Source organism: Capra hircus, chromosome 14 (assembly GCF_001704415.2).
Source record: "Capra hircus breed San Clemente chromosome 14, ASM170441v1, whole genome shotgun sequence".
NCBI lineage: Eukaryota > Metazoa > Chordata > Mammalia > Artiodactyla > Bovidae > Capra > Capra hircus.
In genome coordinates, this window is record NC_030821.1 from 70,892,577 (window position 1) to 70,910,381 (window position 17,805).

A 17,805-nucleotide genomic window follows, 5' to 3' on the forward strand; every position below is an offset into this window, starting at 1 on the left:
ATTAGGGAAACCTCTGATTTCATGTGTGACTTTTTCTAGTGTCAGAAAGACATGGCTGGGGAGAAATAGCACCTGCACTCCCTATAAATTAAAGGTCAGTCGAGCTGAGGTTTTTAAGTCCATCATCTTGCTGCAAATCAAAGCTGTTCAAAAAACTCTGAACAGGTACTGTTACAGAAGAGGTCTACACGGTTCAGTGAGGAACTGCTCATCCTTGTGCTTAACATTATGAAGATTCAAAGACGCCTCACCATCCGTGCCACTGTGGATTCCACTCCCTGCTCTACTCCAGGTTCACATGAACTATCCCATTTAACAGAGTGAATGATCCAGGAGTATTCAGGTATTCAGCGCTGTCAGGTTCCTTCCCCCATAGCAATTTACTCATGAGCCAGCCTGCCATTTGTAAAAGCAATAGACACAAGGTTGGCCAGATGGCTTGGGAATCTGAGAGAGTAGGAAACAATCTTACACAGTATGTTCTGTTGGGTTCCTGATGTCACAGGCAGTAAAGGCAAGGCGATGAGATGGGAATACTTGCAGGCTTACTAGGAATTCCATTTTCTTCCAGTTGCAAACAATGCCCCAAACCACCATCAGGACCGTGAGAATCTGTGTCCTTTCTTCTCTAAATAACACTCTGCTCCCTGTACATCATAGGAGGACGCCATTGAGGCCGTGTGGCATTCATAAAGAGGATGTTCTATGGTAAATTCACCTGCTGCAGTGAGTGGTAAACATGGCAAAGCTAAGTGGTAGTAAAATTAAAATGGAGTCGCAGAATGGAAAGGAATCTCAAATCAGGTGCAATTACACTCATTTTTATATCAGTCTCTTAAATTTTAATGCTCTTTATGGGCCCCTGAATAAATGAATTATACAAGATTCATAACTTTTGAGATGAATTTTGGCTTTCTCCAAAATTCCCTAGTTTCACAGAGATGGTAACAACCAAATAAAAGAATGGGCTTGAAGAGAGTATCTGTAAATACTGCACTGAAGAAACCTATATGTAAAATTTGTTGCATGTGTAACATAATTGTAAAATTCCAGGCTGATAAAGAAGACATTGAGTGAAATTTGGTACACCAGGGTTTTTTGTTTGTTTTTTTTTACAAGTCTTTATTTCTGACACCCCTAGAAACACCTCTAACTACAGGCATTCCCATCATTGGCTCACTTGCTAACCACATATACGAAGTAATTCTTTGTAACCAGAATGGGTTCAATTGATGAAGACTCCTTTATATTCTCAATCAATTTATATCTGGTACCACATGGAAAATAAATCCTTTGTTTATTCATTCATTTCTTCATTTATTCCTTCATTCAACACTGGGCTGAGAGTATACACTCCTCCACATACTGCCACTACCATCAAGTCCCTTAATCTCCTTGTGTTTCAAATTCTTCATCTGTAAAAGATGGGACTAAGTTTATAAATTCTCTACTCATAAGATTACTGTAAAAATCAAATTTAACAATTTATATAAATCCATGAGAACAATGTCTGCTACACAGCGACCACACAAGTTAAGCCATCCTTATTCATCCATTCAACAAATATTTTTTGAGCATCTACCATATGTCAACCATGACCCTAGATTTAACAGTCCTAAGAATGACTAGGGAAGGCTCCATCTCTGACTTCAAAGGATTTACCTTGTTCCCAGCTTTCTTTTCCTCTTCCTGCCTCTTGAGTATGCTGGATAATAAAAGATGCAATGAGTCAACTCTTCGCATGAGGTGGCCAAAGTACCAGAGTTTCAGCTTTACCATCATTCCTTCCAAAGAAATCCCAGGGTTGATCTCCTTCAGAATGGACTGGTTGGATCTCCTTGCAGTCCAAGGGACTCTCAAGAGTCTTCTCCAACACCACACTTCAAAAGCATCAATTCTTCTATGCTCAGCCTTCTTCACAGTCCAACTCTCATATCCATACATAACTACTGGAAAAACCATAGCCTTGACTAGATGGACCTTAGTCGGCAAAGTAATGTCTCTGCTTTTGAATACGCTATCTAGGTTGGTCATAACTTTTCGTCCAAGGAGTAAGCGTCTTTTAATTTCATGGCTGCTATCACCATCTGCAGTGATTTTGGAGCCCCCAAAAATAAAGTCTGACATTGTTTCCCCATCTATTTCCCATGAAGTGATGGGACCAGATGCCATGACCTTCGTTTTCTGAATGTTGAGCTTTAAGCCAACTTTTTCGCTCTCCTCTTTCACTTTCATCAAGAGGCTTTTGAGTTCCTCTTCACTTTCTGCCATAACGGTGGTGTCATCTGCATATCTGAGGTTATTGATATTTCTCCCAGCAATCTTGATTCCAGCTTGTGTTTCTTCCAGTCCAGCGTTTCTCGTGATGTACTCTGCATAGAAGTTAAATAAGCAGGGTGACAATATACAGCCTTGACGTACTCCGTTTCCTATTTGGAACCAGTCTGTTGTTCCATGTACAGTTCTAACTGTTGCTTCCTGACCTGCATACAGATTTCTCAAGAGGCAGGTCAGGTGGTCTGGTATTCCCATCTCTTTCAGAATTTTCCACAGTTGATTGTGATCCACACAGTCAAAGACTTTGGCATAGTCAATAAAGCAGAAATAGATGTTTAGATGGAACTCTCTTGCTTTTTCCATGATCCCAAGGATGTTGGCAATTTGATCTCTGGTTCCTGTGCCTTTTCTAAAACCAGCTTGAACATCTGGAAGTTCACGGTTCACATATTGCTGAAGCCTGGCTTGGAGAATTTTGAGCACTTTTTTACTGGCATGTGAGATGAGTGCAATTGTGCGGTAGTTTGAACATTCTTTGGCATTGCCTTTCTTTGGAATTGGAATGAAAACTGACCTTTTCCAGTCCTGTGGCCACTGCTGAGTTTTCCAAATTTGCTGGCATATTGACTGCAGCACTTTCACAGTATCATCTTCCAGGATTTGAAATAGCTCAACTGGAATTCCATCACCTCCACTAGCTTTGTTCATAGTGATGCTTTCTAAAGCCCACTTGACTTCACATTCCAGGATGTCTGGCTCTAGATGAGTGATCACAGCATCATGATTATCTGGGTCATGAAGATCTTTTTTGTACAGTTCTTCTGTATATTCTTGCCACCTCTTCTTAATATCTTCTGCTTCTGTTAGGTCCATACCATTTCTGTCCTTTATCGAGCCCATCTTTGCATGAAATCTTCCCTCGGTATCTTTAATTTTCTTGAAAACATCTCTAGTCTTTCCCATTATGTTCTTTTCCTCTATTTCTTTGCATTGATCACTAAAGAAGGCTTTCTTATCTCTTCTTACTATTCTTTGGAACTCTGCATTCAGATGCTTAGTTCATCAGGCACTCTATCTATCAGATCTAGGCCCTTAAATCTATTTCTCACTTCCACTGTACAATCATAAGGGATTTGATTTAGGTCATACCTGAATGGTCTAGCAGTTTTCCCGACTTCCTTCAATTTAAGTCTGAATTTGGTAATAAGGAGTTCATGATCTGAGCCACAGTCAGCTCCTGGTCTTGTTTTTGTTGACTGTATAGAGCTTCTCCATCTTTGACTGCAAAGAATATAATCAATCTGATTTCAGTGTTGACCATCTGGAGATGTCCATGTATAGAGTCTTCTCTTGTATTGTTGGAAGAGGGTGTTTGCTATGACCAGTGCATTTTCTTGGCAAAACTCTATTATAGTCTTTGCCTTGCTTCATTCCATATTCCAAGGCCAAATTTGCCTATTATTCCAGGTGTTTCTTGATTTCCTACTTTTGCATTCCAGTCCCCTATAATGAAAAGGACATCTTTTTTGGGTGTTAGTTCTAAAAGGTCTTGTAGGTCTTCATAGAACTGTCCAACTTCAGTTTCTTCAGCATTACTGGTTGAGGCATAGACTTGGATTACTGTGATATTGAATGGTTTGCCTTGGAGACGAACAGAGATCATTCTGTCATTTTTGAGATTGCATCCAAGTACTGCATTTCAGACTCTTTTGTTGACCATGATGGCTACTCCATTTCTTCTGAGGGATTCCTGCCCTCAGTAGTAGATATAATGGTCATCTGAGTTAAATTCACCCATCCCAGTCCATTTTAGTTCACTGATTCCTAGAACCTCGACATTCACTCGTGCCATCTCTTGTTTGACCACTTCCAATTTGCCTTGATTCATGGACCTGACATTCCAGGTTCCTATGCAATATTGCTCTTTACAGCATCAGATCTTGCTTCTATCACCAGTCACATTCACAGCTGGGTATTGTTTTTGCTTTGGCTCCATCCCTTCATTCTTTCTGGAGTTATTTCTACATTGATCTCCAGTAGCATGTTGGGCACCCTACTGACCTGGGGAGTTCCTCTTTCACTATCCTATCATTTTGCCTTTTCATACTGTTCATGGGGTTCTCAAGGCAAGAATACTGAAGTGGTTTGCCATTCTCTTCTCCAGTGGACCACATTCTGTCAGACCTGTCTACCATGACCCACCCATCTTGGGCTGCCCCACGGGCATGGCTTAGTTTCATTGAGTTAGACAAGGCTGTGGTCCTAGTTTGCTTAGATTGACTAGTTTTCTGTGAGTATGGTTTCAGTGTGTCTGCCCTCTGATGCCCTCTTGCAACACCAACTGTGAAGAGATACCCCATGCCCAAGGTAAGAGAAACCCAATAGAGTATAAAAGTACAGGATATTTGTATCTTACAGTTTAGTTAAGGAGGATACAATAGCTGTATACAATACAGATTTCTGATATTGCTAGAAACCAGGGAAAACAAAAAAATGATGAATCATATGAGTCATTTAACTCACGTGACTCACTGGGGGAAATAGCCTCTTTTTTGTTAGTATTTATGGCCTTGATATGAACATGACCTCAGATATGACTTCAGATATACAAATGACACCACCCTTTATGGCAGACTGTGAAAAGGAACTATAGAATCTCTTGATGAAAGTGAAAGAGGAGAGTGAAAAAGCTGGCTTAAAACTCAGTATTCAAAAATCTAAGATCATGGCATCCAGTCCCATCACTCCATGGCCAATAATGGGGAAACAATGGAAACAGTGACAGACTTTATTTTCTTGGGCTCCAAAATCAGTGCAGGTGGTAACTGCAGCCATGAAATTAAAAGATGCTTGCTCCTTGGAAGAAAAGGTATGACCAACCTAGACAGCATATTAAAAAGCAGAGACGTTACTTTGCCAAAAAGATCCATCTAGTCAAAGCTATGGTTTTTCCAGTAGTCATGTATGGATGTGAGAGTAGGACCATAAAGAAAGCTCAGCACCAAAGAATTGATGCTTTTAAACTGTGGTGTTGGAGAAGACTTTTGAGAGTCCCTTGGACTGCAAGGAGATCAAACCAGTCAATCCTAAAGGAAATCAACCCTGAATATTCTTTGGAAGAACTGATGCTGAAGCTGAAACTCCAGTACTTTGGCCAGCTGATGTGAATAACTGACTCATTGGGAAAGACCCTGATGCTGGGAAAGATTGAAGGCAGGAGGAGAAGTGGACAACAGAGGATGAGATGGTTGGATGGCATCACTGATTCGATGGACATGAGTTTGAGCAAGCTCCAGGAGTTGTTTATGGACAAGGAAGCCTGTTGTGCTACAGTTCATGCAGTTGCAAAATGTCAGACACGACTGAGCGAATGAACTGAACTGATAGCCTTGAACTCTGAGATTAATTTATCAGTTAGGACCAGTCTTCACAGAAGAATTTTGGAATAACATAGCAAAGGATGTCTTTCACAGCAACCCCCACTCAAGCCCATAAAGGATCATTACCAAGCATCCACTTTCTATCTCTCTATCTCCTCTGTCAAATCAACTGACTAGGAGTCAGAAGGACATGAACCAGGGCACCCGGATTTTAAAAAAGAAAACTGCCTAGAAAGTCTCCAAGAAAGAAGATGAATTGATACCACAAAATTTTCTTCCTCAGGCTTCCCTGGTGCCTCAGGGGTAAAGATTTTGCTGATGCAGGGGACATGGGTTTGATCCCTGGTCCAGCAAGATCCCACATGCTGCAGGGCAATTAAGCCCATGCACCACAACTACTCAGCCTGTGCTCTGGAGCCCATGTGCCCCAACTACTAAAGATGGCTCACCTTACAGTCCATGCTCTGTAATAAGAGAAGCCAGGGCAATGAGAAGTCCATACACCACAATGAGACAGTAGCCCCTATCTCTGAAACTAGAGAAAGCCCGAGCAGCAACGAAGACCCAGCACAGCCAAAATTAAATAAGTAAATAAAGTAAGTTTGTAAAAAAATTTCTTTCTCCAATGTCAACATCTTAACTGTGTTTGTAACAGAGGTGGGTGATGGGCACATCAGACTGGTCTTGCAGGAAAGAATAGGCAGTTTAGTGTTTTTTGTTTGTTTTTGCCATGTGGGATCTTAGTTCCCTGACCAGGAATCGAACCCATGTCCCCTGCACTGGGAGTGTAGTCTTAACCTCTAGACAAGGTTAGAAGTCCAGGGAAGTCCCACAAGAGAGAACACAAAGGGTTTCTCTTCCACTGTGGTCATTGTGAAAATAATAACCTAAATTCCATAGGCCCGCTTGAGAGACACTTGTCTCCAGCACTGTGCTAAGAATGCTGTGCACATCATCTTTCATTAAGTCATCACTGCATAGTTTTACTGTCTTTGTTGCTGATACAATTATTGCAATCAATACACCACAAGGGAAAAATAGGGAGCAGAAGGAGTCAAAGTATTTAACGTTCCCAATGCCATAGCTTCCCTAGTGCCTCAGACGATAAAGAATCTGCCTGCAATGTGGCAGACCCAGGTTCAATTCCTGAGTCAGGAAGATGCCCTGAAGAAGGAAATGGCAACTCACTCCAGTATCTTTGCCTGGAGAATCTCCTTGGACAGAGGAGCCTAGTGGGCTACAGTCCATGGGGTCTCAAAGAGCCAGACACGACTGAACGACTTTCACTTTCATTGCCACAGAGCCCGTAGATGACACAGCTGTGCTATGAATCCTGCACTCAGATTTTAAAACTGTTATTTTCTTCTAACATTAAAACCTTTTCCAGGATATTATGGTTAATATTTTCAAAATAAATAGGTCTCCAAGGTTTTTTCTCTTTTTTTCTTTTTTTTTCTTTTTTTTTTCTTTTTTTTTAATTTTTTATTTTTTTTTAATTTTAAAATCTTTAATTCTTACATGCGTTCCCAAACATGAACCCCCCTCCCACCTCCCTCCCCACAACATCTCTCTGGGTCATCCCCATGCACCTGCCCCAAGCAAGCTGCACCCTACGTCAGACATGGACTGGCGATTCAATTCTTACATGACAGTATACATGTTAGAATTCCCATTCTCCCAAATCATCCCACCCTCTCCCTCTCCCTCTGAGTCCAAAAGTCCGTTATACACATCTGTGTCTTTTTTCCTGTCTTGCATACAGGGTCGTCATTGCCATCTTCCTAAATTCCATATATATGTGTTAGTATACTGTATTGGTGTTTTTCTTTCTGGCTTACTTCACTCTGTATAATTGGCTCCAGTTTCATCCATACAAAAAAAAAAATAGGTCTCCAAAACAGAGGGGATATACATACACATACAGCTGATTCATTTTGCTATACAATAGAAACGCAACATTGTAAAGCAACTAACTCCAACAAAAAAATAATTTTTAAATAAATTAAATTAACAGGTCTGTAATCATAGCCTTAGTCAGAGACAGCATCAGTGCAGAAATGAGCATGAGATTGGAGAACCTGATCAAGATGTGGGATCTTGAGTTTGTTAATGATCCTCTTTGAACATCATTTTCTTCATCCATAAGATGGCAAAAAATAATAAGTAGCTTTCAATGATATTATAACAGTCATAAGTCCTGGAAAGACTTATGTCCTGTATGTCATAAGTCCAATATGAAGCTCCTGGAATGCAGTAGTTACGCAGCGAATGAGAGAAACTGCAGTTAGGATTTAAGATCACTCCTTCCACATGGGAGAAGGTGGCATTACTGCTCTCAGAAGGTAGGAATGGACCTACTGAAGAACTCTAGAACATATGAATGGGGAATGAAAAACATCCTGAATGAAACAAGTGGAAAGAGAAGGGAGAGGACATTACCCAAGTATCAGATATGAGCTATGAGATTTACTTAGTTATGCCATCTAACCATTCCAATGACTTGATACAGAAGATGCTATGCATTTTTGCCAGAAAAGTAAATTAAAGCTTAGAAAAGTTAATCAATTTGTTTCAATTCACCATATGGTAAATGGCAGAACTGAGATTTAAGTTCAAGTCCCTCAATCCCAAACCCATTGCCCTGAACCATCCCACGTGGCATGCCAATTAATCAGGAAATAAGTTCACAGGTGTTTTGATGCATGTTTCCATGTTTTTAATATCACTAGAGAGACAGAAGAACTAGATTTTCCCCTTGTCTCTGCTACTAACTAGATATGCAACCACTGCCCTTTTCTCCCTCTCAGCTCCCCTGTCTCTAAAATGAAGCAGTAAGTCTACATGATTTCTAAAGCCCTTTTCAGCTCTAACGTTTTATGAGGAGTCTTCCCCCCCAAAGAACTCTGCTGGCAATACAAAGCGAAGACATAGCACATATGTACCAAAGTTCCTCCGTTTATGTTAAATTCCACATTCCTGCAGCGATATGTAATGTCTGTTGCCCTTCAGTCGACTCCATCCCCCGATGTTTGTTTACAATCATCGGGGCATGAACAGCTATTTTTAAACCTGGCTTTTCATGTACGAAGGTTAAAACTCAAACTGAATTTGATTTGTTGGAGAATTCAAATCCTCAGGATTATGGCAGGAAAGAGAGAAATGTAAGTCACTTTAATTACCCTTTGACTCCCCTTCTCCCCCCAGTGCCTCCCCCCTAAATTCGACTAACAAAGATGCCATTGGCTAAGCTGACTGTATCCAGGGCAGAAAAGCCTTTACATTGGTGACTGATGACCAAAGGTCTTGGGGGTGTTGACTTTATATTTTTGTTGGAAACAACAGGAAGTCATTGTTGCAGAAGGCAGCTGGCTTGGGATGCAGCAAATCCAGGGATTTGCACAGCTGGCTAAAGCGAAACTTCAAGTGGTCTCATTCAACTGTGTGTTTTTATCTATCATGCTCTCTTTTCAAGAATATAGGCTTTGAAGCCAGAGAGATGCCAGTCCATCACTTACAGGCAGAGTGAGCTGACAGAGAGCTTGGCACATACTAGGAATATAACAAATACGTCTTCCCGCTTCTTCCCATTACTATATAAGGCTTGTTTTCAATGGAGTGGGGGTGGGGGGGGGGATAGCTTTGTAGATGCCAGACCAAAACATAAAGAGTTCTGGGGCTGCTGGGGTTGCCTTCTTGGTTGTCTCCCTACCACTGAAGTCTGGAAGAGTAGTTTCAATAACCACAGCAGTTTCAATAACTATTAGATGACTTACAAGGGTATACATTCCTGGACCCCTTTAGAGAAGGATAAGAGAGGTTTGTTACAGAAATGTTGCATAAGATGGGGAGCCACTGCTAATGAGCATAGGGGATTCTCAGTGAGGACAAAAATGTTCTGAAGCTGATTGTGTTGCCGATTGCACAACTCCATGAATATCCTAACAAATATTGAGTTATACACATTAAATACGTGCATTACATGGTGCATGGATTATATCACTATAAAACAATTTTAGGAGACCTTTTATCCCCTCCAAACTGTACATGCTCATGAACCCCACCCCCGATATTTAGGCTGGAAATTGACACCAGTGATCTGGATAACTTGTGGAGCAGCTGGTAACCGAATGGGCTGGGAGAAAAGGGCTATAGGAGGAGGAGTGCATGTCCCTTTCAGGAAAGAGATACATAGTTCCAACATAATGAAGACAGGCTCTGTCCTTCTCAGTATGTAGACTCAAGACAAGCCTTATAAAGATAAAGAAGCCTGATAAAGATAGCCAGGCCTTTTCCTTACAGACTGACCCATTCCAAACCGTGCTATGACAAGCTGTCCAGTGAAAAACCCTTGACCTCTAACGTAACTTTTGAAATCATAAGTTTTCAGTGTTGCCAGGGATTCCTGAGACCTGATGATCTGAACAATTCTTTCATATCAGAAATCACATCCTTTGCATAAGGTACACACATACTCCAGGCATATTTTTAAATGACTCACTTATACATCCAGCAACCATTTTCTGTTTAGCATTTACCAAATGGGAGCTTCCCTGGTGGCTCAGTGGCAAAGAATCTGCCTATCAATGCGAGAGATACAGGAGACATGGGTTTGATCCCTGGGTCAGGACGATCCCCTGGAGGAGGGAATGGCAACCCACTCTAGTATTCTTACCCGGAAAATCCCATAGACAGAGGAGCCTGGTAGGCTACAGTCCATGGGATCACAAAGAGTCAACATGACTTAGTGACTGAGCAAGCACGGATTCACCAGACATCGAGCTAAGTGCTAGAAACCAAAAGATAAAACCTAGGAATGAGTTAACACTTTCAGAGCCTGCCATGTGCTTCCTAAGGATTTGACCTGGTTAGTTATCCTAATAACCACTGAAGGCAAAGACAAATATCAACATTGCCCCCATTTGGCAGATGAGAAAACTGAGGCACAGAAAGGTTGAGTAACTTACTGAAGGCCACACCATCAGGGAGTTAAAGACCTGACATTATTACCCTGAGGCTGGCTGGTTCCAAAGCCTGTTCTCTTACCTCCTTCCACATGCAAGTCAGCACAAGCTCAGCCAAAGAGCAAACACCTAGTAGCAACACAGCAGAGAGAGCTCTGCCTGAGGGATGAACAAGGTACAGCTGGAAGGATCATAGTGTTCACGTACTAACAACATCTCAGGATTTTCGAGTTGAAAACAGAGGGAATTTTCTCCATCTCTCTCGCCTTTCAAATGAGGAAGATGTTACCTGCCTGCAACATAGCTTAGTCATCACTGAGCTTGATCCCACATCTCTTAAGTCCCAAAACAATACACTTTCATCCACTGATTCAGAAATGTTTGTGCCAGACCCTGTGCTCTGTTCACTACACCCTGCTGCACATACCAATTATAATTCTGAGAAATTATTTTAAGCAATGTAAAAATCACACATCATTCTCTATTTAGCTGTTTAAGGATCATATCGTCCAAAGACAACTTTGAAAATACATTAAGTTACTCCCGTGAGTCATGGGAGTGGAGGCAAAGAGTGACAAAAAGGAAGGAGAGAATGAAACTCTTGCTTGGTGTTACTATGTATTAGGATGAGTTCTCCCCACTATTCCAAGTACTCTACCAAATAACCCTATTAAATGTAATCCTTGGCCATTTTGTTAAATGATGACATGGGCTCAAAAAATTTTAAATGATTTTGCACAAATTTATAAGTCTAATAAGTGGAAAAAAATCTAGATTTGAGCCCGTTTTTACTGATTTTAAAGCCCAAATTCTTTTCACATTCATGCTGATTTCCAACATCAGTAATTGGAGAAGTCATTGAATAGTATGAATTCTTTGCATCTGAAGCATTAATCATTAGATAAATTATGGTTAGGTTCAGAGCTCCATAAAGGCAGTAGGGTGGTTAAAATGACCTTTCTTTCTCCCAGCCCTACCTGTCTACAAACATAAAATGTCATCCTCAAACTCTCTATTTTACTACTTCCTCTTTTTTTTTTCCTCAAACATGCAGCCTTAATATGTCTTCTTTAGCGCAGCCAACTGCCATGGGGACTTGAAAGCAGATGACCTGGCCAAGAGATCTTATCAACTGATTTTTAATGAAGAGTTCTTTTCTGAATGCCAAGTATAAGAGGTGAGTCAAAATGGGCATTTCCAAATGTTAAAGAAAGCCACAGATATCCTTAGGCACTCAGATGTCTCAATCAGGCTCCCTTCGTCCATGCCAAAGGTCACTCTGAGTGACATCCAATGACAGACATTATTTCACAGTGGCTCAAGGCTTTCTGCAGACACAGACATTCCTTTTCCCCTTTCTAACATATTCTCTTGAGTCAGCAGTCAGTATGTATCCCCTTACATCAGATACAAAGATGGTGAATTTATATTCTCTTCATAATTTTTGAACAATAATATTTTTAAAATTTTCAGCAGATTAAAATGATTTGGTTTATTCCTGCTATCACTTAGCTCAGTGGTCCCCTAGCTTGATTGCACATTGGGATCACTGGAGAGCTTCAGAAAGTATCACTGCCTAGGTCTCACCCCCAAAGGCTGTGATTGAAATAGTCTGGGAGCAGTCTGGGCTTTAGAAATGTTTAAAGATCCCCAGGTGATTCTCCTGTGCAGAAAGCTTGGGCACTCCATTAAATGCTGGTCTCATCATTAATTAATTAACCAACTCTAGGGAGAGGGTCATTTAGCTGTCTCTTCCCAAGCTAGACTTGCTTCTTTCATAGCTCCCCCAAAGTGTTAAGACAGGGAAGGAGGAAGCACCAATAAATCATTACTGAGCGGGCTGAATTGATCTTTGGAAACTGTGCTGGGAGAGGCTGTATGAACAATTGCATCCTGGGACAGTGAGTGGTTAGAGAAAGAATATATCTTCCAGCCTTGTGTTCCACAAAACCTCCAATTCCCAAAGGAAACTAGAGGCAGGAGATAAGAGGGCAGAGGGCAATGAGGTGAGGCGCTGTTGGGTTACACCATGTAAAGAGTTGGTAGGCATCCAAGCAGAAATAGCCACCCCAACTGTGACTTGGTGAAAATAAGCGACCAAATATAGTAAGTCCCATACTGACGACCTTCAAGTTGTGAACTTTCAAAGATGCGAACATGCATTCCACCAGCATCAGGTGTGAGGGACACTGCAGCTTTCCCTGAGTTTCCTTCACTGAAGATCCCTCAGCTCTGCCATCCCCACCGCACATCCCCCCGCCCAGTAGCTCTTCTGACTGCCCGCTCGATGCCAGTCCCTGCGTGCCAGCTCCTGTACTATACTTTTCAAAGAGCGGGGCTGTAAGATTTAAATTATTTTCCTCATTTTCTGTGTTTGATTTTTATGTATTCTTTGTGTGAAAAGTATTAGAAACCTATTACATTACTGTACTATATAGCTGACAATGTTATTTGGGTGTACCTAGGCTAACTTTGTTGGACTTACAAATTGGACTTACAAATGCACTGTTGGAACAGAACTCATTCATATGCGGGAAACTTGCTGTATGCTGAAACAGGCGATGCTGAGAGGACCTCTGAGGGTTCATTTAGAGGGACCTGGCCATGGCAGGAATGTTTGGCTTATCTCAGCATGGAATGTCAGAGCCATCCATATGTGAGCAATTGTAGTTTTGCTGGATGACTGTTAAAATTGCAGCACTTCGAGGCTGCTATTATTTGGGGCTTCCTGTCTCGGACCTAAGACAGTGTTTCCCACTCCTGTTGGGTTATTCTCATTTCTCTCTTCCATTCATTCTGTCTGGCAAGGTGGGTACTTGAACCCAGGTTCTTCTTGGGGTTTGACCTTTTCACCTTTCTCTAGACACAAATGAAGACCCTAGCCCTCACATTTTGAATTTAGTATGTGAGTACACAGGTGAGAGCCAAAGAAATTCCACACTGGATTCAATTCTAACTCACCTACTTCATTCCAGTGTTGGTTAGAGGACCCTCTAATGGGCAACTGAATGCTCATTCAGTGATACTCAATAATATTTCAGTTTATATGTGTTCCTTATATAAAATCCTATGGGTGAAATGATAACCAGTTGGCATGATTGAGAAATAGTTTGGTCATTGATCATATCAGGACTGTAACCACACCCTTAAGCTGTACTGCAAACATGTAATAGCAACTACTGTGTTTCCAAGGACTGTGCTGGATGCCAATGATTTAATGAGAACCAGGCAGAGTTCTTGCCTTTAATGAAATTAGAAAGTAATGGAGAAGAGAGACATGTAAATAGATAATCAAAATATGGAGTTTGCTTGCTCTGATCAAAAGAAGTATGAGGTTTTATGAAAGCACAGAAGGGATTTCAGTGATTTCTCTTTTTCTGGGAGAGTCAGAGATGGTGTTATAGATCTAACATTTGAACTGAATTACAAAAGATGAGTTCTAGTAAGAATTACATTTGTAGAACATTCTATAAAATGCAAAGTTCTTGCAGATCCATCTTCATAGAATAAAATCTTCATAAAAGCAAGGATTTGTCTATCGTATTCACCACTGTATTTCCAAAGTATCCGAGGAACACTGAATCCATTATTAATTTTGATTTTCATATCCTCCCATGCTTTTGGGAGGAGGTACAAGGGACATATTTCAAAGGGAGAAAATAAATGCACGGAGACAGCAAATTCACAGTCCATGACCTCATGGAGTTCTGACCTGTAGACATTCCAAGAAAAGAATCTCAGTAAACTCTGCCAATGGCTATGTTGGCTATACTAAGGGGAAAAGGAAACAGTCTGCCCTACATAATACCTCACAGTGTTGCATTTAGTACCTTAGGAAATACACCATAGCTCAGAGTCTGGTCGTCTTTGTAGGTTTATTTTTTTAAAAACAGGCCCCATCATTCAGGGCCCTGCATTAGCCTAGTTTGTGAGACTGCTAGAACAATAACTGATTAATTTGTAGTGAAAAATTACCATTATGGGAACTAAAATAGTCATCTTTCATGATCAGCCTATCCTAACTGTCACATTTGAAAGTGAAAGTGTTAGTTGCTCAATCATGTCTGACTCTGTGTGACCCCATGGACTGTAGCCCACCAGGCTCCTCTGTCCATGGAATTCTCCAGGCAAGAATACTGGAGTGGGTAACTATTCCCTTCTTCAGGGAATATTCCCCAACTGAAGATCAAAGCCAGGTCTCCTGTATTGCAGGCAGATTCTTTGCCGTCTAAGACACCAGAGAAGCCCAAATTTCACATTTAGTCAATTACAAATAATTATCATGATGGTTAGAACACTCACACCCCCATCAGAAGACTTTTTTCTTCTTGTATAGGTTCAAAAATCATTGACAGCAGATAGCTTAACCAGTATGGAGTCAAATGTACTGAGTGCCTAGAAGAACTCATAGTTGTTGTTGCTGTTGTTCAGTCCCTCAGTCATATCCAACTCTTTGCGACCCCATGGACTGCAGCACACCAGGCTTCCCTGTCCTTTACCATCTCGCGAAGTCTGCTCAAATTCACGTCCACTGGGTCGATGATGCCATCCAACCATCTCATCCTCTGTCACCCCCTTCTCCTCCCGCCTTCAATCTTTCCCAGCGTCAGGGTCTCTTCCAATGAGTCAGTTCTGCACATCAGGCGGCCAAAATATTGGAGCTTCAGTTTCGGCATCAGTCCTTCCAAAGAATATTCAGGGTTAATTTCCTTTAGGATGGACTGATTTGATCTCCTTAAAGTCCCAGGGACTCTCAAGAATCTTCTCCAACACCACAGTTCAAAAGCATCAGTTCCTCAGTGCTCAGCCTTCTTTATGGTCCAACTCTCACATTCATACATGACTCTGGAAATACAATGGTTTTCGCTATATGGACCTTTGTTGGCAAAGTAATGTCTCTGCTTTTTAATATGCTACCTAGGTTTGTCATAGCTTTCCACAGCAGAACTCAGCCTGATACATGCCCCTCTCCACTGGGACAACTGCACCTGTGGGACCAGACTACACGTTATCTGCCACTTGACCAATGGCCTTACATAACGAATCAGAATAATCAAAGATCATGAGCTAAAGCACCCTCTCCTGGACAGTATTTCTCTTTGCTTCCCACTGCCATTCAAACAAGTTCTAATCAACATTTGCAAGGCTGGAGGTCATTGTATTCCTTCAGGATGACCACAACAACATTGTGCACTAAACACCTACATTATCTCATTTAATCTTCACAATTACGTGACAAGAGTAAAGCTAGTAGTAAACTAGGTCTTGAGAGATTAAATAACTTACTCCAGTGACTACAACATAGATGGCAAAATGCAAATTATCTCTGAGTCATTTGAAGTCCATTTAAGATTTCCACTGGAAGTTCGCTTCCAACACCATCCACGTGGGGGCACGAGGCATGTATGCTTGACCAGAAGACAGAAGCCCTCAGAAAGCTATGATGGAATGGGTCAGGAAGCATATGCTGCAGGAGACCTGAGAACGAGGATGTCGTTATGGGCCAAAGTGGACAAAAGTTTGGGAGAGAGGTGATTTTGAGTTAGGAATTATTTCCTGTCTTCAAATGTTAGAACATAAAAGGTAAATAAACAGAGGGTATGTGAGCCACACTTCCCTCTTCCCACAACCTCAGCAGAACTGTTTCACATTAGTCCCAGATACAACCTCAGTTTCTTTCAAAATACGTCAATCCACAGCATAACAGCCACAACCCTTGGCATAGCACACCCATTAGCAGTGAGCCACATTTAGCATAAAAGACAGAATTCATTGGCTCAAGATTGGAGGCTAAATCCACAAGGTATTAAAGAGGATCAATGATTTGGTCTCTCTGATGGGAAAAAAAGCAACAAATTAATTTAAGTGTGTGTGTATGTGTGTATGTATGTAAACTATCCAGAGGTAGTCAAGTAATTGCAAAATCATTATGTGATGATCTTTTTTTAACTCTTAATTTTTTGGTCATGCCACACAGCATGTGGGATCTTAGTTCCCCAACTAGGGATCAAACCCATGGATCAAACCCATGCCTCTGCATTGGAAGCATGAAGTCTTAACCACTGGACCACCAGGGAAGTCCCATGTCTTCGGACGGCAGGAGAGAGAATCATTTCAGACTCACCACTTCTACAGCAGATGCCCCACTCCTAAGTAAAGCTGATATTAACCCCTAAAGAGGACCAATAGTTTTGGATCAACAGTACTGATAAGGATCAAATCTGCAAAAATCTGCTTAGGGTTCTTTAAAAGCAAATTCTGCCTGATTCAGCTTCCAGAAAAACAAGCAGTTCCTGATCGAAATGTAAAGGAGACGTTCTTGCTAAATCAAGTCTCTACCAAACCATCCATCCCGAAAGAAGAAAGGAAGTCTGACAAGGGAACTAAGCCAGCTCATTTGACCCACTGACTTCCTCAACTCTGATCCCAAGGAAGAAGTAAGGTCTCAGCCTCATTTAATCTTTCCGCTTAGGGGCATGAGAAATCCAGTGGAGTCACGACTCTATTTGCTCATTCATTCAACATCCAATAAAAATGCATGACTTTATCTATGTATATTCATTCACACATTTGGCAATTTTGTAATTCATTAGCAAGTGTGTGCCAAGAACCTATACTTTTCTAGACGTTCTGCTGTAACTGGGGATATAGAGAGGAAAACAAATTCCTGCCTTCAAGGAGCTCACTGTACAGTTGGGCAGATGATGACTGGAAAAATTGAATGACAACTGAAGAAATGATTGCAGTATGCTGTGAAAAGCCTGGTGATAGAATTATGCAAAATGCATAGCAGAAGCCACAAACAAAACAGCCCCCAGCCCTACTGTTTGCCAAAGTCACTGTCTATGTACAGGACATTTTTCAAGGCATCCAAGCTTCTCCTAACCATGTAATAATTTATTTCCAGATCCTGGGAGCTTAGTAGAAATCCCACATACTCCACTTATATGTAGATTCCAGCTTCTACATACATCACATCTCTCCCCACACTTAAGTAAATTTGATGCTACTTAACCCTCTACTGCTGCCAGCTCTACTCTGCTCCAACATCACTAAGACAGGACTGACTTAGAGAAAGGGTAAAATAAAGATTCAAATTAAAGAAAGAGGTGAGAATTAGCATTTATATGAATTATGACTATGTATCCAGAAAACTCAAAAGAATAGACTGAATAACTATTGGAGTC